Source organism: Myzus persicae, unplaced genomic scaffold (assembly GCF_001856785.1).
Source record: "Myzus persicae strain clone G006 unplaced genomic scaffold, MPER_G0061.0, whole genome shotgun sequence".
Lineage (NCBI taxonomy): Eukaryota > Metazoa > Arthropoda > Insecta > Hemiptera > Aphididae > Myzus > Myzus persicae.
In genome coordinates, this window is record NW_019103911.1 from 462341 (window position 1) to 487027 (window position 24687).

A 24687-nucleotide genomic window follows, 5' to 3' on the forward strand; every position below is an offset into this window, starting at 1 on the left:
CTGCAAATATGCATACAATATTATATTATATTCTACACCGTATAAGCGTAATATTCGTTGATGATATAATATTATTCACAGCGTAATGCACACATTATCTACAGAATATTTCAATTCGGCGGGCACTTGCGGTATGATACGCAAATATGACGTATGTGGTATGTGTGTTGTATGTTTTGCATGGAAATAATGATTATTTTTTTCATAATCTACAATAGTTTAATTTTTATCGCACTATATAGTATAATATTGTGTTCAATATACGAACAATCAACAGTTTACGGACATACATACATTATATACATTATAGTGCATTGACTTTTAAGTAGGCGCCTTACTCTTTTTATATGTATAGCTGTTAATTACAGTTTATATATAGATGGCCAAGGTATACCGTGTACCTTGAGTATAGGAACGATTCGATATATTTATATTTAGTGTGTACCTATATAGTAGGGCATTAGGGTGGATTGCTCAGCCAGAGAGGTTCGATTTGCCCGGGAAAAACGGCCGGAAGACCGAACTGAGATGCAGTGATCTGAATTGCTCCGAACCGATTTGCACTTAGCTGAGATGTCCGTTCATAAAAGGATTTCACTTATCAGGATTGCCCAAAACTGACATTGCACCTGATCTTCGTATATTAATTAAACATGACGACATGATATTTTAGTCTTTTGTCAAATACACAAAATTATCCAGTTTGTCAAGACAAATTTAATGTACTTCATTTTAACAAATTATTTATGCGCGAGCGCCTATAGCTTCTATACGTCAACAAACTACAAACGTAAAAAACTTAGTGATAGGCATATATAATATTAGCATTTATCTTCACAAAATGAAAAGTTCCTACACAAAAAATTTAAATATTCAGTGAATTAGGTTTGATTCACTACAATTGTATGGAAGTTTGTGAACATTTTGTACATGATTATAGACTATAGTTAACTTGAATGTGTATTCATAATTGATGTACTTAATAATAATTCATATATTATGACATGTATTTATAGTTATTATTAAAAACTAATAACTAATAAGTTTAAAATTTGTGCCAATATAATTGAATAATATTTTCAAAAGAATGTTTTACACTTATTGTATTGATATTTATTTTTTAAATTGTTACTATGTAAAATAGAACCCCTTTTTTGTATGTACGCACATAACTCAAAAAGTACTAAACAGATTTTAGTATAGTTTTCACTAATCAATAGGTCTAGATTCAGTGAAGGTTTTAATATTATACAATTTATTAGTGTAACTCGATCAATAAATTAATTGAATTAATAAAATTAAAAATTTATTTGCGCCACACATCCGTATATACTTGAATAGCATAAAATTATCGCCCCGTGTACAAATTTCTCTTACGCAGTGGCACTTTTATAAGATTTCAACCAGTATCTCGAGTCAAACCACGGTATCAGGCTCTTTTTTTTTGCATTGTTTTTCCGCTTTTTACTTAGCTATAAGTTTTTACTCAACGATTATTATATCGGTTATATAGCGTAATCTTAGTTTTGTTTATAGAAACATAATAACTGAGTTATTTCAGTATACAGATAACACATTAATTATCGTTGTCGATGCACATGGTGTGGGGGAACTGCTGTGCGTGTGTTTTTTAATGTCTAATTTGCTGGACCTAATTAAAAATTTTTACCAAGATTTATATAATATTTCGATTAAAACGTCAAGTTGGTTTCAATGAAGGACAATATTGTCACCAACTATAACGATCAAGTCAATAAAATAAATGATATGATGCTGTTAAAATTCAATGCACCAACAAAAGTGTACTATTCCGTTGACACTGATTTAGATACAGAGGAGGCGATACATTATCCAACTGAATTTTTTAATTCTTTATCTTCTTCAGGGACTGCGCCACACAAATAAATTAATTCTAAAGGTAGGTTCTCCTATAATTTTACTTCGTAACTTGAGTCCACTAAAATTATGCAACGGTTCAAGATTACAAATAAAATCTTTAAAAAACTGTCTGAGTGTATAATCCTCACTAGCTGTGGAGCTGGGGAAATGGTTTTGGTTCCTAGAATACCAATGATACCAACCAATTTGCCATTCCAGTTCAAACGGCTCCATTTCCCGTGAAATTAAGCTTTGCAATAACTATTAATAAGGTACAAGGTCAAACATTAAACGTTGCAGTTCTAGACTTAACCGTCCAGTGTTTTTCCCATGGTCAATTATACGTAGCTCTGTCACATGTCACATGCAAACAATATCTACCATTTCGATGACTCAATTTTTTATTTTTCTATAAACTGTCTATCGTCCCTGTATAACTGATCAATATTGTAAATCGTAATACTGACCCGTTTACCTAGGTCCTAGGAAATGGTTTACATGTGCCCGGGTCTCTCCACTAGTCGTTGATGTTTTTGTAGTGTTTGGGCGCCCGTTCCTTGTCGTGGAGCATCGCGCACAACCGGCAGTAGAAACGAGTGTCCCCGATTATCGTGCCCGAGCTCTTCCACCGGAAGTATTCGTTGTACATCCGGGGGTTGCCGTCCAACAAGTACAAATAGTCGGCCAGCTCTTTTGCCGATTTGAAGTCGTCAACGTGTATAAATGAATTGTTCGGCGCTATTAATTCATAATCGCTCAGTTTTGGGCCCATGGCAATAGCCAACACGTCGTTACTGCGCGTTAATACTTTTTGTTATTATACGTATAAATTATACAACATGACAAAAGCGCAAATAGCATTTGACATTTGGGTGGGCTGAAGCTGAAGCTTGGGTCACTATACTGGGATATTCTAATGTTATGTAGTGAAGTCGCTAGTTTTTTGATGGGCTATAGAAATTTTAAGGGACTAGTCCTCACAGAACCCCTTATTTGAGCCTGTGAACGTAATATTATAATTCTCCGTTAAATTATATAATTTTGATCAAATTTGAACATAAAATGTCCATGAAAAAAAAATATGATTGTTTGGTACTTGAAACGTTTAACGTACCTACCTAGGTATATTATTATTTATTATTGATTTAAGACATATATTACAGTGCTTACCCTTACAGTCCTACTTTCTCCTCTTTTTTCTAATAGCACTTTTATTTTTCTTTATTTTGTATACTTTTCTTATAAATATCAAACATTGTGTTTATATTACATAGCAATAGTATGAAGCAAATGTTTGTCTAATTTTGGATTAAGATTGCTTGATTATTATTTATTAATAAATGTGTGTGTGAGCTTTTATAATCGTATCACATAGTATACATATAATATATTCTATTTGTTTAAAAAATCAATACTCAAAATTAAAAAAAATATACCCTGTATACCTAAGCTATCTTTTGAGTATAAATGTATTTTTTACTGAGTCAGCCCAACTACAGAGAATCTATAGTTAAATCCAAAAGTTTATTATATGCACAAGATTTTTGCGAGAGTGATCAAAGGTATAATTAGGGCAATATTAGTGTTATTTATTAGTTTTGAACGTTTAGACTCACCTCAGTGCATTAGTGAAACATTTTTCAGTTACATAATAAACGCAATGAGAATTTTCAAAAGACAAATAGAATTTATAATCATTTTTCAGCATCTGAAAGCATTCCTCTTCATTCTCCTTGGGACAACTGAGATTCCCGCATCTGCCGTAGAAGTCAACCAATTTGGAAAGTTCGTTTGCATACACCCTACGATTGCTGTCCGGATTGCAGTTCGAGACAGACCACGCTACTTGCTTAGTCTTGCCAAGAGCGTAATTTGTTTTGTAGTCAAGGTGTAAGCGAGGTCTCGAGCAATTCGTTGTTCGGGGTAACCACGCTTTAAGTGTATATTTTGACTAAGATAAGTGGACTGTATTATGTGTATAATGAAATAATATGATGTATTGAAAAATTATAAGAAAGTCAATGTAACTTATAATACATCAAAGAATATAATTGTACGAAATTACAATACAATATTTGGATATTTTTAACAAAACTATAGCAAATAATAATACAAAATTATAACAGACAATTGATAAATTATTATTACAATAAAACAAATTCTTACCGCGTACTGCGCCACTGCAACAGCCGATAGAAGCTTTACGCGGCAACCACCAACGTAAAATATATGTCACGATCACGAAATAATTACGCGGAAATTACCAACGCAATAAAAACCGTGACTAGCCCCTAGACAGACGCGGTAGCCTGTATATATAGGGACCGTCGTGGATAGATCACCAGAGGGGAGGGGGGTGCCGCGTCTAGAATATTCGTGCGCTGTCGCGGTGACACAGGCGCAACTATAGAATGATCGAGAACAGTTTCGATCATTCCAGAGCTGTACCCAACACAAGGCAAAGCCGAATTATTTTCCACGAAGTAAGAATAAGGATACGGAATATCACTGTCCCAGCGGTAGTTAAACGTCCAATTGAACACGCTGGCGTCACTTATTGGGAAGATCCAGCTATGCTCTGGAGATTCGGAGTTTAATAAAATCCAAATTTATAGGAAGAATGACAAAATAATAACTCGGATGCTATATCAATAAAATTGCATTACAATATTATATTAACTAATGGCCCTTGATGCCGAGTTGTATTTCAAGACCAATAAAAAAAAAAAGTATATATTGTCTATGTCCATAACTTGAAGTACCATTATGTTAATCCTTTGTGACCCACATGAATGTATCAAATATATATATATATGTATCGTTTTATGAATATATTTGGATATAAAACAGGCTACTTTAATGAAGATAATTTCGTTAGTCGCTATAGAGGCGTTAATTTGGCAATAATCTTATTTTAACTTTTTTGCAACACTCGCATCCATTTTTTTTAAAGTGGCAGAGAACGTGGTGGTAAGTGCTAGTATATTATATAGCCTAAAGTAATTCATTCGTTCTGCAAAAAGACAAATGTGATATATGCTGTTCGAGGATAAGAAAAAAAATGATGCATGCTACGTACTATATATTTTTTTCGCTGTGCGGACAAAGGTCGAACCATAAATAAGTTTTTAAAACTATAATAGATAAAAAAAAACTATATCAGCGATCTCGCTATAATAATAAATCATATTTCAATTACCAAAAAACCCTAACTCAAAATTCATCACGATTGCGAAAAAAAAGTTATATCCATAGCATATCTATTATCTATATGTTAAAACGTTTTATCAACATCCTTATTTCATAAAGAACGCAATTAGGTCATTCAGTGAAAACACGGATTATCACCAATTACATTATCACCGATTACGATAACGCTAATTGCCAATTGAATTTATTAAAAACAAGATATCTAGGTATAAATTGCAATACGTATAAATGATAGTGAAAATAATAATGTGTCATTGTATGTATGTAATATAAAAATAATAATTTTAATTGTAATAAATAATTTAAATTAAATTCATCATGTAGAATGTATGTGTATACAGTGGATTCCGCTTAATGTGGCCACCGGTTAATATTGGCATCCGCTTATTGTGGGCAAACATGTCTGGTCCCAATACAAACGTATATTAACGATGTTAAATAAAACCATGTATTATGGATCACCCGATTCGGTTTATGTGGGCAGTTTTATTTTATCATAGCGTTAGAATATACACATATGTATTTAAAAAGGACTAATTTAATCGGGTTTCGTCGTATCTATGAGATTTTGGCCATTGGGTAATATACCTACATTTTTTTTTTTGTGACATAATAATATAAAAGGTTTAATAATAACAAATGTCTAGACTAAATAATAAGAGTTTCAATTTTAAAGTTGTGTTGTTCAGAAGGTTAAATGAGTTTGTTCAATCTTGTCACCTGGAGGAACACGAATATGTTAGGTGATGGCAGGACTGGTCCAAGTTTGTCATATAAGTCGCCGGATAAATGTTGCGGTTCCTTGCATCGAGGTATGCAAAACATTTCGTGAGGATGTGTTTTATTGTGAGTTCGACCCCGCACGTCCTACGTGAGGGGGGCTCATCTCGTGACATTTGGTAGGTAACCATGAGTTATTCTGGTGTGACCTATTCTTAGTCTCTTGATGATGAATATCTATGAGATTGTGTTTATCGAAAGATTAATTTTATTTAGTATATTATATGTATTTAGTTTTATTTGTATACCTAGTAATTATTTAAAAAATTTAATATTTTTGATGAACTCTTGGCCACATCTAACAAAAAGAGATTCAAATTATGTCCAACACAATGTACATATGATGTGTTTGGAATTATTTCGGAAATTCTTTTTCTAACAACCGTGTGTAGCCACCAATCATTACCGAAGCGTCATCATATCCTAGGCCCCTACTTTAATTGTTAATATACAAATTATAATTATTTAAAATAGATATTATTAAATTATCATGATCTTCAGCACCATGTTTATGTAGGGGGTAAAATAAATTACTTAAAAATACTTTACGATTACTGTAAATAGCAAATGGGCAATATTATACTAATAAAGATAATTAAAACACTAATAATTAATAAAGCTTTTATAAATTCGCTTTCTCGGTCTTAGAACGTAGCTACTTTATAGATACTATTATCATAGACCATGGACCATAGACCATTATTGTACATCAATAAGTATATTAAAAAAGTAAATAGAACAAATAGATACATATCATTAAAAGTGAAATTATCATATTTTATTCATATTATTATAAATTATAACACACACGCGACAGGCACGCAACTAAATAGATTTCAATACTCAACGCTCAAGAGTCAAGATTGTAATATTGCACCAATCAGTTTGGCCACATCTGAATATCTGATATATATTTGATTATTGATCAGATACCATAATATTATGTAAGTACTTTGTTGCCTGTGCCAAAAATTTGTTTTTTTTTTATAAAATATATATTTGTAAAAAAATATTTATATCATATTATACTAATCAGATTTAGCTAATACTAATATAATGGTAAATTTAAATGATTAACCAATGACAATCATTAAAAAAATTATTATTTTTTCATAAATTGAATTCCTGGGTGAGCTACCCTTGAGCTGCCTAAAGGGGTTAAAAAAAGGTTTAGGAAAACCCTTCAAGCTCAAGAAATCTACTGATATAACTTAAAATAGTTAAAATATATATTAGTATATTTTTTTTGAAAATAGTCCATTAGTTGTTGAGTCTGCTAACTTCAGATAAACCAACATCTGTTTTCAGCTGTATAACCTCACTTAGCGTGAAATATTGAAAGATAGGAGTATAACTCTAATGAAGGTACCATGAAAACTTCAAGTCTCCAGCTATCGTAGTTTAAGCTCTACATTGATCATTAAGTCAATCAATCAAAAAAGCACAAAGCTCATCCGGTGCTCATCCTTTCGTCGTTAATGATACTTAACGAAACATCACGTTAGACTCGTTTTCACAGAAGAAACGTTAAAAAAAATGTCTATCAAATGTCCATAAATACTTTTACTATTACTACAGACTTAATTGTATAATTGTAAAACTTAATTTAATTTAATTTAATAAATACTTTTTTTGCGTGTGAAAAGTGTAAAATCAAAAATAAACGATTTAACGTTGTTTTAATCAGCATCATCTGATTTTCCCGTTTTTCAGCAGAGTCTGAATTAAGATACATCCGCTACGGCCTTTTGTCGCCCTGAACTTCAAAATGTCATTTCCCACTCGATCAATAACTCCTGGAGCCTGGAAATCTTTCCAGAATCTCAAACTGGTGGGCTTGTTTGAAAGTTTAACACCACTTGGGGCAACAACCTTGGATGATCACAAAAAAAAATATATACGAATGACTCACGGTATACATATTTTAATCAACACATGGTTTTTTGTAACCCGGTAAAACTATTGGATTTTCCTTAATTTGTAATTAATTGTTAGAACAGTCTCGTTTATGTTTATTGCGAATATTACCGTATTCCGTTTCATACCCGTCAACAGGCGGACTGGCCGAGTATATGCGTTTTCGGTTTTCATTTAGTTAGATCGCTGTATTAATGTTAGTAATGTTTTAAAGTTAGGCAAATAGCATTCATGAAATATTCTCAACAAATCGTACATGTACACAAGTGTAAAGCGCTTATGTAATCCAGCAATACACATCCGCCGTCACCCGTCGTTTACTGGTTTCCCTTCTGGCATCATCGAAATATTATATCGTATCGCCGTCGTATTATTCCATAGTATGTTGTTAAGTTAGGTTAAATAAGCCACTAAAAAGTAAAAACACATTTTACGTTTGGTATAATTTAGGTTACGATGGACTACTGTTAAAAATGTGTTTTTCTATTCGGGCTTTCAAACCGATTCCATTGCCATTAAAATGACCGGTTCACGCGTTTGACATAATATAGAACGATATTGTACCTGCCATTTTTTAGTCACACGCATTTCTAATTCGTAATTATGTAATTATCAATTAGTCATAATTCATAAATTGAATTGAGGGAAAATAAAATTATGCTCCAAAATAGAGACCAGAATTATTATTGAAAAAATCGTACGAAATATAGTAGGTTTACACACATTCGCATCGACGTGTAGTAAGCATCGACGGAATTGTAATGTTATATACATATAATTATAATTTATCCGTATAAGAATGTTCATTGTTCGTGTGTGTAAATCTTTATTGTTACTTTGATGACAATTGTTTTTTTTGTTTCTGCCGAAGAGACCCGCACTCACATTGAACAAATTTTTTAAATCGTATTTAGGAAGACTGGATAAAACTTGTTTATAAGCCAAATGTGGCCTCATAGGCAGTATTTTTGAAACCCTAGCTTGGTCCAGACTATAGTATTGTACAGAAAATGTGTCTAATACTCACGTTTAGTTCGTACACAACTCCGGACACGTGCAGTCTAGTGCGCCTGTGTGGATATTTAAATGACTTTAGGAACTTTACTCGGCTATACACTTATACGTCTGTTTGATATTTGTGTTAAATTTTGTAAATGTTCATCTTTTATTTATTTTTATTTTAAAAAATGAGTATTTTATTAAAATTCAATATAATATCAAGATATACAGTTAAAAAAAAATTATATACCAAACACCAATTTATAAGTTTTGATTTATTTTTTTAATAAAACTAGCAGGGTGTTTTCTCCTTTTCTCCTTTGTTTAGTATTATTTCGTTCAAATGTACTATTAATTATAGTTTAAATGATTGAAAAAATGTTACGTTGTATAATGCTGAATTATATCTCTTTTTTCTACACTCCTTTGTTATTCTATTGGTCGATTGAAGATCATTGGCCGTCCATCAATTTTTTTCCTCGAGGTTTTCAATCAATGCGAGTTTCGTAGTAACTGCAGAGAAAGCACGTTATTGCAAGGTAATATAACTTAAATAAAAACACTAAAATTATTTTGTGCAGTTAATTAAAACATTTGGACATATTACGTTTAGTATAATGATGGAGCTGTAGTTTAATTTTTTTTACTACTTAATTAAATTCATTTAACCTACCTTAGTTTATATATCATAAGTAATGAATACATTAATTTATAATTATGATTATTTAACATTGATGTTTTAAATTTAAATGTCAGGTATACTCAATAAAATATTTTTGATTTAAGTTACAGAAAAGTAGTGAAGTCACGGTGACAATAAACTTAATCCCACTAGGACCATCTAATTTTACTTTACAATTATTTACATTGTAAAGTACTTTATTGTTTTGTTTTATCTTGCAACCTGTTGAATGCAGACTGTTGGTTAAATTTGCATATCATTTGGATGTGTCATAATAACGTATGCATAATGACATGTTGTTTTATTTATGTATTCTAGAGTGGTGTAAAAATGTATGAATCATAATATGCACCCAATATTTAAATATTTAAATCAGAAATTAATGGTGAAACTATTTCTTGAAATTTTTTCTCGGAAAATTCCAAGTATCACTATCAGGAAATTATTTTAAAATACGGAATACATTTTAAATATTATGATAAAAAGGTAAAAGGTGATTACAAAAGTCAGAAAGTACGATTGTGATGAATATTTAAAATATGGACTTTAAAATGTGAATTACAGACATAAAATGTTGAAAAGTTTTCGAGATCTGTAAATAGAAGAAAAAAGTCGGGGAATGACCCTTTAACGGAAGACACTGAGATTTGAAGATATCACTAAGGTAAGTTTACACCTATTAATAGGTTAAAATTTTAGTCTAAAATGATCAAAAATTAATTGTTATTGTTTTAATATTATTACCTAATATCCACTAAAATGTAATTACCTAGTAAATAATACATAAGCACATGACTGAGCCTAAACAAAAACATATTTATCATTATTGTTTATAAGTTAATACTATTCGCCCATACTCAATATTAATTTCAATGTATATATTTATAACTTATAAGTTATATATTATAAACTTATATAGTTATATAAACCAAAAAAAAATATAGTAATATTATATTAAATGCTGTTGGTATATTTTTTAGTTAAATGTTACTTTAAGTGAATTTACGATGATACTCTAAAGTTGTATAACTTATAAATTATAATAATCATGGTTTTTAGAATAAAATTCACATCTCTACGATGAATAGCAAATGCAACACAATGAAACAATATTTAGTTACCATTGCAACATTAAAGTTTGTATAAAAGTTGTATCCCTGAAATTTGGACGTACAACTTATACAAGTAGGTAAATGTATAATAACGCTATAATAATAACTATTGAATTCTAACATAGAGTTTCCTAAAATACTGACACTAAATTTTTGTACGTACCTATCCGTGTTACACAGTCTTGCCTGCAGATTATTATATTATCATAGTAAATAGGGTAACCTAATAATATTTGAAAAAACAATGTTTATGGGAGGTTGACTTGATTAAAAATATTATTTTATTTCCATTATGTAGGTAACATAATATAAACTGAATAATAAGGTAACTAATAAGTAAATAATATACTAATCGCTCATAATGCCCCAACAAACGTAATATACACCACTCCCTCTCATGGAGAGTCATTTCTCCGCTCAACAGGTATTCGTCTAACAAGTTGTAAAATGATGTTCAAAAAAGTTATAATTTAGGTAAATGTGTGCAAAGTGGTTTTAGCCATGAAACATTGGAATATAAAGATTAAAGGGTAACTTTTAAACACGGATATATACTAATTACTAGATGCCCGACTCGATTCCCATACTTGAAGCCAACAGTCATAATGCAGATTGGGCATTGTTTACAAGCCGATGTTATCAATATTAGTGATAACAGACAAAATTATAATTTATAATAATTTAAAATTTATATTATTAAATCACATGGTAGTACTACTACTTACTAGTACTCGTAGGAGCAAATAGTTTAAAGTACTCATTAGTGTTTGGTAGTAGGTACATTTTTTATAATAATAATATTAATATGTTATCATAATAATTATATTGATAACAGATTGTAAACATTGCCCAACCTATTTGGCTTCAAACACCAATACGCAGTGGCATATGGAGTCGGGCATCTAGTAAATACTAAATAGAATATATCTGTGCTTTTAAACTTACGATGCCACGTTAACTGATAGCATGTTATCGCGTATCTTATCTTTGGTTGGATGCCAACCAAATATTGATTTATGTAAAAGTATATAATTTATGCTATATGCCTATATGCATTCTAGTCATAGTATTATTATTATCATACAGTATATAGGTACGAAGATACATTAAACAGTTACAATGTGTTAGGTATATAGAACTTTATAACTTATAAGTATACAAACCTATGCAACTCAAAAGTATAGAAATTCTGTGTATATATCTCGTTTTATATGAGAGCTAGTATAAACTCATAAACACATAAAATGATTATCATGGTTATTAACGGATTGTTTGGGGTAAACAACTGCTGAAATTATTACGTTAATCGTATATTATGGGCATGCCGTGTGATAAACGCAAACATAATATGGAAACGCATGTAGCGCCCCACGTTGTACTATATATTGTTTAATGTTTATAATCTAAATCAGCGTTTCTCTCGACCTGTGGTAAGCGGAAAACTTATAGGTGGTACACCAAAAAAACCTCGGTTCATAAAAAATTTTTTAAATTATTGTCAACAATAAATATAGGCGTTGTCCAGATAAACTTTATTACAGCTTCTAATTTCTTTCGTGTTTCGTGTCAACATATATATCTGTAAAAAAATACATATTCCCACACAGCAGTTATTTTATAGCTAGTAGATATATAGGTACAAATAAATAGGCGTAGAAATAAATTAAACGTAGAAAATGATTTAAGACTTCAAGTTACCAACATATAATGGAGTCTGATATTGATGTCCTCGTCCATTCAAAACAACACCAAATGTTTCATGTAGGTATTTAAACTATAATAGGTACCTAGTACCTACATCAGGGGCGCCCGCAGCAATGTAGCTCAGGGGGGGGGGGGCAAAAAATTGCAAGTACCTAAATACTTATGGGAAGATTTACCGCTACACTTTCATCTACTTATACTTAGTAATAGTATCGTTTATAATTTTTTAAAAATCAAAACTAATTTAAGTAAATATAAAATTACAGTAATTACACTATTATTTCAATATTTCTAAGAAAAAACATAATAAAATTTAAACAAAAAACAACTTTATATCTTGTAAGTTGTATTAACTGAAAAAATGCATACTTTAAGTATTAAAGTAATTAATTTAACTCCCAAAAACATTAAATTTGTTATGATGGTAGAATGTGATTTTAATAAAATATTAGCAAGAAATTAAATATAAATAATCCAATATAAGAGCTTACTTTTTTTGTTTTTTTTTTTTAAAAATATGAGTCAAGTGTCCTCATTTTCTTCTTTTTAGGAACTGAATCCATATTTGCACTTCTTAACGAATTTTTTTATTATTTTAACTTAAAAATTGGTTAATTTGTAAATTGTAGGGCAACAACGCTAACAACAGTCAACACTCAACAATACGTGGACTTGGAAAACACAATATATCGTTAATCGTTTGATAATGAATTAAATATAGTAATTGCACATTTCTACCCATGATAGCTGAACACATTACCCAGAATACGATAAATGTAATAATAATAAAGTCTGTCAAAAGGTTTCTATTTCCGTCGACGACAGGCTGCTTTTATATGACTTGTTAGATACAAGGATTGTCGCATAGTCTCTAAATACCTAAGACCAGCTTTATGTAAAAAAACTTCTAATTTTGTAACTGACACAAAAAATCTCAGTGGGGGCAATGGCTCTCACTGGCCCCCCCTTCCGGGCGTCCCTGACCTACATACGTATTTTTTTTACTATTGTGCATTATTAAATGTTTATATTCGTATAATTATATAGATAGTTTTTAGGCAATAAAAAGCACCATACAGATAATATTTAAAATAACGTATACATTTTTAATAAGCAACAAAAATCGTTATTGGACTAATTTGTATGTAAAAAAAATTCCAAACGTTTACTACGTGGGACTCAGGTTTTCTTAAATCCTGGACTTTTTTTGGTTGAGAACCTCTGATCTTTGTAATGTCGCACTCGATCAACAACCCTGAGTTCGGTCACACTGTATATGGGTATACTCAGCTGGCACTGCCCCCTCACTGCAGGATACCGCTCGCCGTCAGCTCAAAAGTTCGGTGGGGTGAATATAAGCGTCAATATCGACGTGTTCCGTACAGTCGTCGGCGGCTTGCAGGCGTTAAGGCGCATGTTCAGGCGACAGAATACGAACTGCAACGTATCACCCATGCTTTATCTGTATAATTGAATCCGGGCGAGGAGTCGTAGCGGGGCGGACCAAAAAAAAAACAACAAAAATACGAGTGGACGGAAAAGAAAATTAAGATCTAATTGACTCACACCATCGTCCAAGTGAATTAAATGCTCCGGGAACGTCGGGGGTGTCATGTGAGCACCGTTTGCTCTCGTGTTTGTTCGTACAATGTTATACATCGTGTTTTACACACACATACGCACACGCACACACACTGACGCATACTGTGCGCGAGGGAGGCTCCCGCACGTGCGCGTTAACAAAACCCCTTTTTGGTCGGGCGACTGGTGGGGGGAAATCTCGGCTAGGGACATTGCGCAGGAATGCTTCGAATTATGAACCGCTACACGCAAAAAAAAAACACCGAGACAACTCCAAAGAGAAGGAGTAAAAATCGTTTACGATTATCGTAGTAAAACGCGAGTAAATGGATTGAGGAATTGTTATGTTTTGATCATTTTTTTTTAGTTAACGGATATTACAATGCAATATTATAATTTTATTCAATAAATTGATTTATTGCCGTACGTTATTCTGTACGATAAGTTTTCCGTTTTACGTTAAATTGCGCGATCCTTCCGAAATTCTCTCTTTTCGTATTTACACTATTATTCATTGATTACATTTGCGCTGAGAACGTATGATTGTTTCATTTTTTTTTTTTTATCACTTTTATTCACGTGACAACGACCCGTCCGAGTAACGTGATCATTTTACGAACCTCGTGTCTATTAACATAATTAATTTTATTATATACACACACATACACTCGTGAACTGAACTTTGTCAATGGAAGGTGAGTCGAATGACCTACTAACAAAAAACTTAGAGTACCGTAGCTGTTGATTTGGTAGATTTAGAGTCTGCCGAGGCATAAGTGTAGACGTCTTAGACGACGATATAACTTTGCGATTAAAATATAATCTAACTATGTATCAGTAGAATTAGTAGTATAAGTATTGTAGTAGTAGGTCATTCGTTATTGTGGACCTTCGGGTGGGTATTTTCATCTCGCCCTTCACGTGTGTATACAAAATCTGAAACTTCCGCGTACGCGGTATACTATATTATAATCCATACATAAAATATACAATTTTCTATAGTATTTATCAAGTACATTCGTTTACCTACAAATTAGACCATAAAATCACAATATATTATTGACAATTGTAATGCAATTGCATACTAGCATCTCGTTATTAGGTCAATAGGTTAAATCGGGTCATGCATACAAGTAACAAAATTAAAAATTGTTTACAACATATTATCCATTTTATTTATATTAAATCCATAGTTATCAATTTCTACCTCTTTAATAATGTATGCATTGATTTCAATAACGCATGATATGCTTCATGGCTTACCTACAAATCGACGTAAATATATTGTATATGTACCTACACGTATTTACGTAAACTTTGGAGTTTTTATCGACATATTTAATGAATCTCACTAGTCAAGTATTTAAAATTGATTATAAAATATTTTAGTTAACTACATTATATTTATCATTATTATACCTACCTAACATTACAAATATTTGTCGTTTATAAAATCTAGAAGAAAAATAGTTTTTTTTATTTGTTGATTACCTGCGTAAAAATGATAATTTGATATCATCACTGACGGTCTGTTTTCTTTATCTCTTAAACAGCAAGTGTGTTTATATATGGTTTTCAACCTTGGTTGTTTGGTGCGTTGGAAAATTTTACTCACAAATACATTACTAGAGTGCGTTAGTATTACGTAGTATTTCCTTCCGGTGGAAAATTTAATATTACAATAGTTTTAAATGATATTGTCGGATTTTCGTTATACTAATTATCAACAATTTAAAAATAGTGACTGGATTCAGAGAGACGAGACCATATTTTGTTTGGTCTATTTGTGTTGTGTTACTCACTTTTAATTAGTACCTATGGTGCTGAGTTATAAATTATAGCAAAAAATAAGACAACAATAGTAACATAACTTTCGAAAAACGATCCTTCAATATTATTTGATTTAAGACAAAATGATAAAACTAGATCAATAAATGTATGCAAAAATTACGCTTAAAAACTTAAAATAACATTTTGTTTGAGTATAGTACACAGTTTATGATAGACTAATAATACATAATGGCCACATGTATTATCAAGCTATTGGATTAATGTATGTATACATAGAAGATAGGTTTAGGTTATACCTATTGGTTATATTGGTTATTGAGTAAAGTAAACGTTCAAACCAAATATTGATATCGGATACGTCTTATACTATATAGGTACATAAATCAATAGATGGATATTTTGGATTAATATTGAATAGGTAGGTATAATAACACACATAATTTGCATCATGCACAATATCTTTAAACATAATTAATAATAATAATATATAATTAATTACATATTGTTTGATGTTTTAGGTTACTGGATAATATGTACATTACTATGCATAGATTGTAATGTTATAATAGTAATTTATAATTTAGGCGTCAGAGTATAATAATTGAGGGCTATACAGTTGATTAGTTGAATAATATAATATTACACTTCCGAAATAATAAGAAAAGATACAATAAAATATATGATAAGTTTAAATAGGTATACCTGTTACTGCAAATGCTTCCATTAGTTCGATAAAATTACGATTTCTAAAACGGATGATGTTAATGTTATGGTTAATTTTGATTGCATGTAAGAAATTTCTTTGATAATAATCATTTTTCATTTCAAAAATAAAAGAAGAAACTGACTAAATTCCTAATGGATGCACAATTATGTGTTCAAGTTTAGTTTTAATTGAAATGATTGAATGTGACGATTTTCGTTTCCTACAGAATTTTTAGATAGTTTACATTTAAGTAGTTTACTTCCGCACAGTTTGGTACTAAAGAAAGATACTATTGTAATACTCTTGAGGAATTTAAATGAAATCTAAAATCTAATGAATGGCACAAGATTTATTATTCGAAATATGTACGATCATTCTTAAGACTTGGAATCTATAACTGGTCAAGGAACTTGTCAGCATATTTTATTGCCTACAATTGATTTGACTCCGTCAGATTCTACTCTTCCCTTTTCATTTTCCAGGCGTCAATTTCCGAGAAGAATAGCTTCTGCTATGACAATCAACAAAACGCAGGGTCAAACATTGGATAAAGTAGGATTGTATTTACCCCAACATGTGTTTAGTCATAGTCAACTTTATGTTGCCATGTCCAGAGTTAGATCTTTTGAAAAGTTAAAAATACAAATAATACCCAAAAACAAAAAAAAAATACAATGAATATAGTATATAAAGAAATCCTATAATAATAAATAATAATACACATATTCGTTGAAATTCATTACTTTATACATTTTTTTGTTCTGGGAGAAATATTTACAGTTTTCCCGTGTATAAAATATATCTTTCGTACCTATACCTATCTATAGTATTTATAAATGTAATAAAGCTTAAGAAATTAAATTATTTTCCATTTCATATTTTTTCTATACATTAAAACATGATACATCATTTATATTTATTTATTGTATGTGCAATTATTCAACTATTTGATTTTTTTACCGTAACTAACCCGGCAGTCGGCAGCGACGGGTAATTCAGCTAGTTTATTTAAAAACCATGTAATATAGTATTTTTTTTAAATAAAAATTTAGTAAGACTAAAAAAATAATAATACCAAAGCAGGAATGAAGGAAAAAATGGATAAATTCACCTAGCTTATTAAATTAACGTTTAATTAGGTGATTAGATTTTCTTTTTTTTTTGGTATCTTATTCCTTCGTTTTAATTTTAGTTCTAAATATAATGATGAAAATCTTTTTAAGCAACTGATTTAAAATACCAATACTAAAAATCTTGTTCATTCAAATTTAATTTATTACCATATAATACGTATAATAAGAGTTATGTAATTGAAATTCAAAACAAACTATAAATAAGTACCTATACTGGCTATATTACCTACTCATATTTCATGTACCTACAGAGTACAGATCATGATGCATTGCAATTTTGTTTTACACTATACCCATGTCCAATAACGTAATAACAATAAAAATAATTAAATATTATGTAATTATTTCTTAATCAAATAATTATATTTAGAAAAAATTAAGATAATATACTACATTAAGATTTATTACAAATAGATTAAAGTAAATAATATGATCTAACTTTTTAAATATAATAGGTTTATTTGTTATTATGTTATAAACATATTTATCTACAAGGTCCTCCAAATTGTATATTATATGTCGTGACTATGAAAAATGTTTAAACATTAAAATATTCTAGTAATTATTTATTATATCTATAAAAATGTATAATTAAAAAAAATGTTTTTCCATTGGGTCAAAGTGCTCAGAAATGTCCACATTACAATGTGACATCATTTTGAATTCATCATACTAATAAATCTTTTTCTTTGTTATTTTATAAGTGTTAAGAATACAATTTTTTGACCATAAGTATTTAACCGAGTAATAAAGTTATGATTGTAGAGTTTAAATCAAATTTGGATAATTTAAATTTTTTATTCAATTTTATTATTTTTATAATTTGTTAACAAACGTTGTTTAAAAACTAATATCTTTAAATAAAAATATACTTACTATTTGAGCAACTTTAAATTAGCCAAGCTAATTGTTTTTAGAATGCGACAGTACACATTTAATATATTCTATTCCTATTCCTAACTCAAGTTTCAACTATTACATTATATGTAGTTAACGTTAATTTCTGTCTAATACCAAGATTTACAGGGAAACAGCATCACTTTAACGAGAGCAGTGAAATAAAATATTTATCTAATTATCGGAAACACTTTTATTTTATACGTGAAGTTATATTTTTATTATTTTCATATGATATTATAGAAAAGCATGTGTAAGGTTTACATATCAGAAAAAAAATTAACATTTAAACGTTATTTATAAAATAATATAACAATAAATAACTAATATATAAGTTCTTGGGTGTAGGGAATTGGTAAGATGGAGTTATGAACACTTAAATCTATATAATATGAGGTGGATTTGATGGTTAAAAAACGCGGAAATACGCTGGGCAAAAATATAATTTTTTAGTTCAGTGGTAACCAACCTGTTTTTACCGATTGATATAAAAAAAAATTCTTGGTGGGTTAAGTCTTAATATTATATTAATCTATTGCATTCATAAATTGATATATTTACCACTGATACATTCTTAGAGTATAATTATTTAGACTATAAGAAGTGGGAAGAATTCATATTAACTACATTTTACAAACCTTACATTTTTAGTATTTTTTTTTTCAATTTCAATTTTATTTTAATACTTTGGCTGGCCGGATCAGCCACCCGTGCTGTACTTGGTAACCACTGTAGTAGTTGATCAAATATGTAACCCAACACTAAATCCAAACCGATATATATATTTTTTTTATAGCTTTAGGTATCATAATATGTATTATAATGTATATGGTATATGGTATACACATTATACACTTTACCTCGATCAACTAAATATTGGAGTATAGGTACAAAAGAGAGATATAAAACATTTTTATGTAATTTATAAAGAGCCCATAAATCGAAGAAATATTAACCTGGTTGTTTGCAATTCAAATGTAATTTTCTTAATAGGTTCGACACCGTTCATTAATCTTGTCTCCCAGACTCTTGAACAATATTAATTATATATAATGGTGTAGTAATTCTTTAATATATTTTTAAATTTTATCGAATAAGCTATTTAATTGATTAAGTTTTACGCAACTTCAGGAATTTTTAATTATAGACATGGATTCCATGACGAATTCTTTCCTGTCTAAATTTGTCTTTATTTTGTCATGGCATGTAGTTTATTTCTTGTAAAAAATACTCAAGTATATATCTAATCTTATAATCAATTCATTAAGCGTTATCATAGAATTATTAACAAACGTTTTTATAATTACATTTTTATTTGATTTTATCTGTATTCTATTCTAAGTTCTAACCTCAATAATGTTTTTTTAAATACAATTATTAATACTTAATAAAATTAATACTATTTTTTTCATACATTTTTCATTTATTTTTCAAATAAATTATACCTTTTAGATTTCAAGTGAAAAGTGCATTTTTATAAAACATTTGTTAATTCTGTAAATTATATCATTAGGAATTTAGTTAATAAAAGCGTCACGTACCAGATAAAGTACCTGTACTCCTTTACTTAGTATATCAATTTGGTTGGTGCATTATATAAATATTTATTAAATTGTATTGGTTCACATAGTAGTTTTCATTTCTAATTATGAAATTAAAAAACAATTTACATTAGGTAGATCCAACTAATACAGATACTCAAACACAGACCCACTTGTAATTTATTTTATATTTAAAATATCTAAAAAAAATATGAAATATTCTTAAGATGATTTGTTAAATTTATTTATTTTGTAATCTTTCTTATAGAAGAATACTACCCTAGTGTAAAAAAAAAATTACAATAAAAGGAACCAAGTTCTGCTCAAAATAATTTATTTTAGAATTGATTTACCATTACTTTGATATTTAAAATAATAATATAACATTATCTAACACCAAGACAAACGAAATAAAGAACTCAATTATATACCATGCTGCTAATTTTATTGTTTTAAAAGACAACAAATGTTTAGTGTAAGGTACTTAGTTGTGTATGAAGTCTCAATACTGGACAATTAAAAGTTATAGCAGCTAAGCTGCATCCCTCAGAACTTGTGTCAGTGTGTCACTTATGTCAACTTGTAGGTTAGGTTTTCTTAAAATTTGTTAACAATGTAATCAATGCCATCGATTGTGATCAGAGCTTAATTTATTATACCTTTTTTATAAGTATAACGCATTTTAAATATTTTAAGTATACTTATAAAAAATATTTAAGAGTAAAGGTTTTTAAAATATTTTTTTCGGTGTTTCATTTATAGCCTATGAATATTGAAATGATCAATTGCATAAAATAAATACCAACAAAAAAAAAATGCTTATTATCAGAGTTATATCATTTATATTTAAAAATGGTTAAAATTGAATCATTTTCAATTGTATTCAAAAAGATTTACTAGCATTTATAATACAATTTCTAAATAAAAATAAGATTTTGTTGTTAAAAATTGTTATATTGTACATTTTAGTTTCGATTTTTTCATAAAATTTTAACTAAAAAATAAACTTTAAGGTTCCATTTGTGTAAAATGTCCAATCTACTAAAATTAAATGGATAGTATGCACAGCGGGTGACGTTTTTATCTAAATAATTATTCGAATAAAAATGTGTTCGAACAGCAAACTATCAAAATAAAATTATATCACAATTATTTGAATACTTTTTACGTTTTAATTTCAAGCATTTAATTTTTCTTGTGATCTATGACATAAACTCTATGTATAGGCCGGTAATATTGTGTTTTGTTTATTAATTATACATAATCATCTAGCTATTTAATAATTATATAAAAGAATTTACTATATTGTAATATTTGGTAAGCAATATCTCAACTCGTATTATGTTTATCTATAATACATTTATACTTTAATTCTAAACCTAGTTCAAAATCTACTATGTAATTAAATGTTATAAGTACTAAATAGTCTACAAGTAATAGTTAAATATTGAAAAAAAATATATTTATCGATTTAAATGTGTGTTTACAAATATGGAGGTGAGCAAGCACAATGTGTTTTATTTGTTCAGTAAAAACGATATTTATTTTTTACTTACTATACAGGTTATAACCTAGGGTATATTATTTTAACAGACGACCTTAATAATCCGTTGAAAAAAAAAATGAAAAACCACTAATACTTGGCAATATTCGTTGCACACGTACCGGTACTTATAAAGACCATCATCGCCGTCCCAGTTTGCTTATATAAAAAAGACGAGTTTATGACATTATTTCGTATCATCTCTTTCTTCACAGCACCCTATCTGTAAAAATATCCAAAATTTTTACAATTTTTTCTTTTGAAAACGTGTTGACATCGCACGGTAGTAAAACGACTATAGAATATATCCATACTCGTTCATGTCCACATGCAATGCTGACGTGGTGTATGTGTGTACGCGTAAAACTTGACCTATATATAAATGAAAACAGTTTTAGTGTTCCCGAGGGATCTACTCGATGTTCCTCGGGAACCCTCCTCCCTCTCTTCTTTCTCCTACTCATCCTCATCATCCTATCATAATCGCTATTTTTGAATCAAAATTGCTGACGAGTGGACTACATACAGAGTGATTCATAAAGTATGTTCACTCCATAATACGAATATGTAAAATATAAAAATTTAAAATGCTCTTATCTCTCTTTAAAATTGGAATATCACGAAAATTAAACATACAAACACGATAAAAGTTCATCAATTTAGGTTTGATAATATGTTATTTAAGTCTAACACTAAAGCTAACAACAGAAGGTTAGTCCCGCTGAACTTAAATTTGCTATGTTGCACGTGGGTCAAAAAGAAAAAACAAATAATGTGCTGCTGACATCCTTCTAATAATGAATTTATTCAAATTCGAAAGTTTTGGAATTTTTAAGTATGCGCAAGGAATATATTTTCAAATAGATTCTTATACTTTTTTGCCATTTAAAAAGTATTCTGCAGAACCATGGTGATGATACAAACTTTTATTTTCAAATGCAAACCACCCTTATATTATATAGGTACCTACTATAAATTGTTCAACAGATAACTTTTTTCGTAATGTTGCATAAAATTATTATTTTAAAAATGCATCTTAATTGAAATTTTAATGAGTAGTTTGTGAGTTATTAATAAACTATGGATAATTATAGTCCATGGTAATAGATTTAGATGATAGGGGGCTTTAATGATTAGAAAATTATATTATTTTATTTATAAGATTATACCAAGATTTTATAATTTGTAAAGATATCTGGATTATAATACCTAATTAGGTAGGTAATTAACTTAATATTATACTATATATTTTATATAAAACCATTATTAATTAAATTTTATCCTTATAGTAGATAGGTAAATAAAGATAAATAACTTTTATAAGTCATTTGTTCAAATTTCGAATTAGATGCATTAGGAAAATGAAGTTTGTTCCATCACATGACACTCTTTCAGTGCTAAAAATTGTGAAAAAAGTATTGAAAATGCGTTCTGTCTGTCTTTTTAAGAATTCCAAAAACCAGAATTTTAAAAAAGTATTATTAATAAAGGATACTAGTGGGATGAGCGTACTCGGGGAATCACCCTGTACGCACTATCGCTGTATATATAAAAATAAAATTATAAAAAAACCCAAGTCAATGAATATCGTGCAACACGCGAATTCGGAACACTGTTGGCTATCGCTAAAGTAATAATAATAAAATCCCTGGAGAATAGTCGTCGCCAGTGGCCGATGTTGATTGCATCTGATCTATTCGATTCCAAGACAATATATTAATTATTTCCAATTGGTCTCAATATAGCAAACGAATACTGTTTGTAAAAAGCCTAGGTATTTGTCCTGTTTCAGCCTTTCACGAATAAGAGAGCTAGAGAGATACAGAGAAAGTAGAATACAGGATGAACAAGGGAAATAGTCTTTCCGGTTGACGTTAGCCATGGTTGACAAAAATCTTTTTTTCGCTCTTCGACGTCACTTCAAATGTTTATATCATTTATATGGCAGTTTTATGTGTAAATTATTCGAGCTATTAATATTTTCTGTTATTGACTGACTAAATTTATATTTTATTTTACGTTTACATATGCGCAATATTAAGTTAGATGGATACCTACTGAATAAAAAATGCTAGTAATAAATAATCGGCCATTTTGTCCCTAGAAATGTTTTTCTACCTATTCAACACACTTTGTAAATGTAATTTACTAAATGACAATATTTGACTATCATAATTCATAATAACATGGACACATGGTATAAAAAAAGTGTTTTCATTGTTTTTAATGTGTATTTTATAAAGTGCGCAAACAATAAATATTTATTTGTAATTTAAGACACGAGTTTTGCATGCGTATATTACAGGTGTAGGTATTATTATTATTAACGTTCACTTCAAGGTTTTTCCTCAAATATCACGTGTAGCGTGTACGTTCCAATATCGTACACTAAGTATTACATGGTGTTTTGCTGTGCGCCATTTCTATTTCCGTGAAAGCATAAATTGTAACGTACAACACCGATAATTGATTTTATTTTTTCCATAATGGGATTGAAAACAGTGATTTTCTGTCTTAGTCGAACACGTGAGTTACATATGAATCTTTGAATATGATATATTTCCATCGTACTGATTGATTAAGTGAAGCTATAAGAGTTCTGAAAACAGAATCAAATTTATTGCAATGTCTACTTGAAATGGACCCACTTTTTTGATTTTATGTCCCTAAAATAGTAAAATCTACAACAGTAAAAATTATACAATGTTTAGAGAAAAAATCAAATTGAAGGGAAGATCTCAAGTAGACTTTATGACAAATTTAGATCATGTTTTTAGAATTTTTATAGCATTACTAGATTTGTTGGTACCTACGTTGGAAATGTAACTCATTTAACTCTTATGTGGTGTGTGTTAAACAAATTCAGAAAATAACTACTTATTCAACCCCTTACCCTTAACATTTCGTTAGACAATATACAATTTTTGGGTAACATGTATACATAACAATCATAAAAACAAACATTGTTTGTACATAGTTTAAAAAGTTAGTTTATTGACTTCGTAGCCAGGTAATCTACCAACGTCTGTGAACTAAAATTAATGAATTCATATAACAGCCGTTTATTTTCAGTAAATACCTACTTAACTATTGGTATAAATATTTTGCTCTTGCAAATATATAAAAATATGTAGTTTTACTATTAACTCAATTCTAATATGTATTATGAATTACATTAGGTTCTTAACTGATGTTCTTTATCAGGAGCTTATA

The 24687-nt window shown here is 29.4% G+C and overlaps 1 protein-coding gene, 1 long non-coding RNA gene and 1 pseudogene across 3 annotated transcripts in view; 1 reads left to right on the forward strand and 2 right to left on the reverse strand.

Annotated features, from left to right (window-relative positions):
• Positions 1-2353: 2353 nt before the first annotated feature.
• On the reverse strand, positions 2354-4487 carry LOC111036213 (annotated as a pseudogene).
• A 4611-nt stretch (positions 4488-9098) lies between these two features.
• LOC111036202 overlaps positions 9099-24687 on the forward strand; it is a 61686-nt gene continuing 46097 nt past the window's right edge. The window contains exons 1-2 of one of the 2 annotated variants that reach the window (XM_022318142.1): positions 9099-9323; positions 10031-10130. The gene's annotated coding sequence lies outside the window, so the exon portion shown is untranslated. Of the gene's footprint in view, positions 9324-10030; positions 10131-14069; positions 14559-24687 lie in introns of those variants that run through there. The other variant, XM_022318141.1, reaches the window with a different exon arrangement.
• On the reverse strand, positions 13368-13994 carry LOC111036203. Its single transcript, XR_002604741.1, has 2 exons — positions 13849-13994; positions 13368-13744 (listed from the first exon to the last, which is right to left on the reverse strand). It is a non-coding gene; the product is annotated as an uncharacterized LOC111036203 (long non-coding RNA).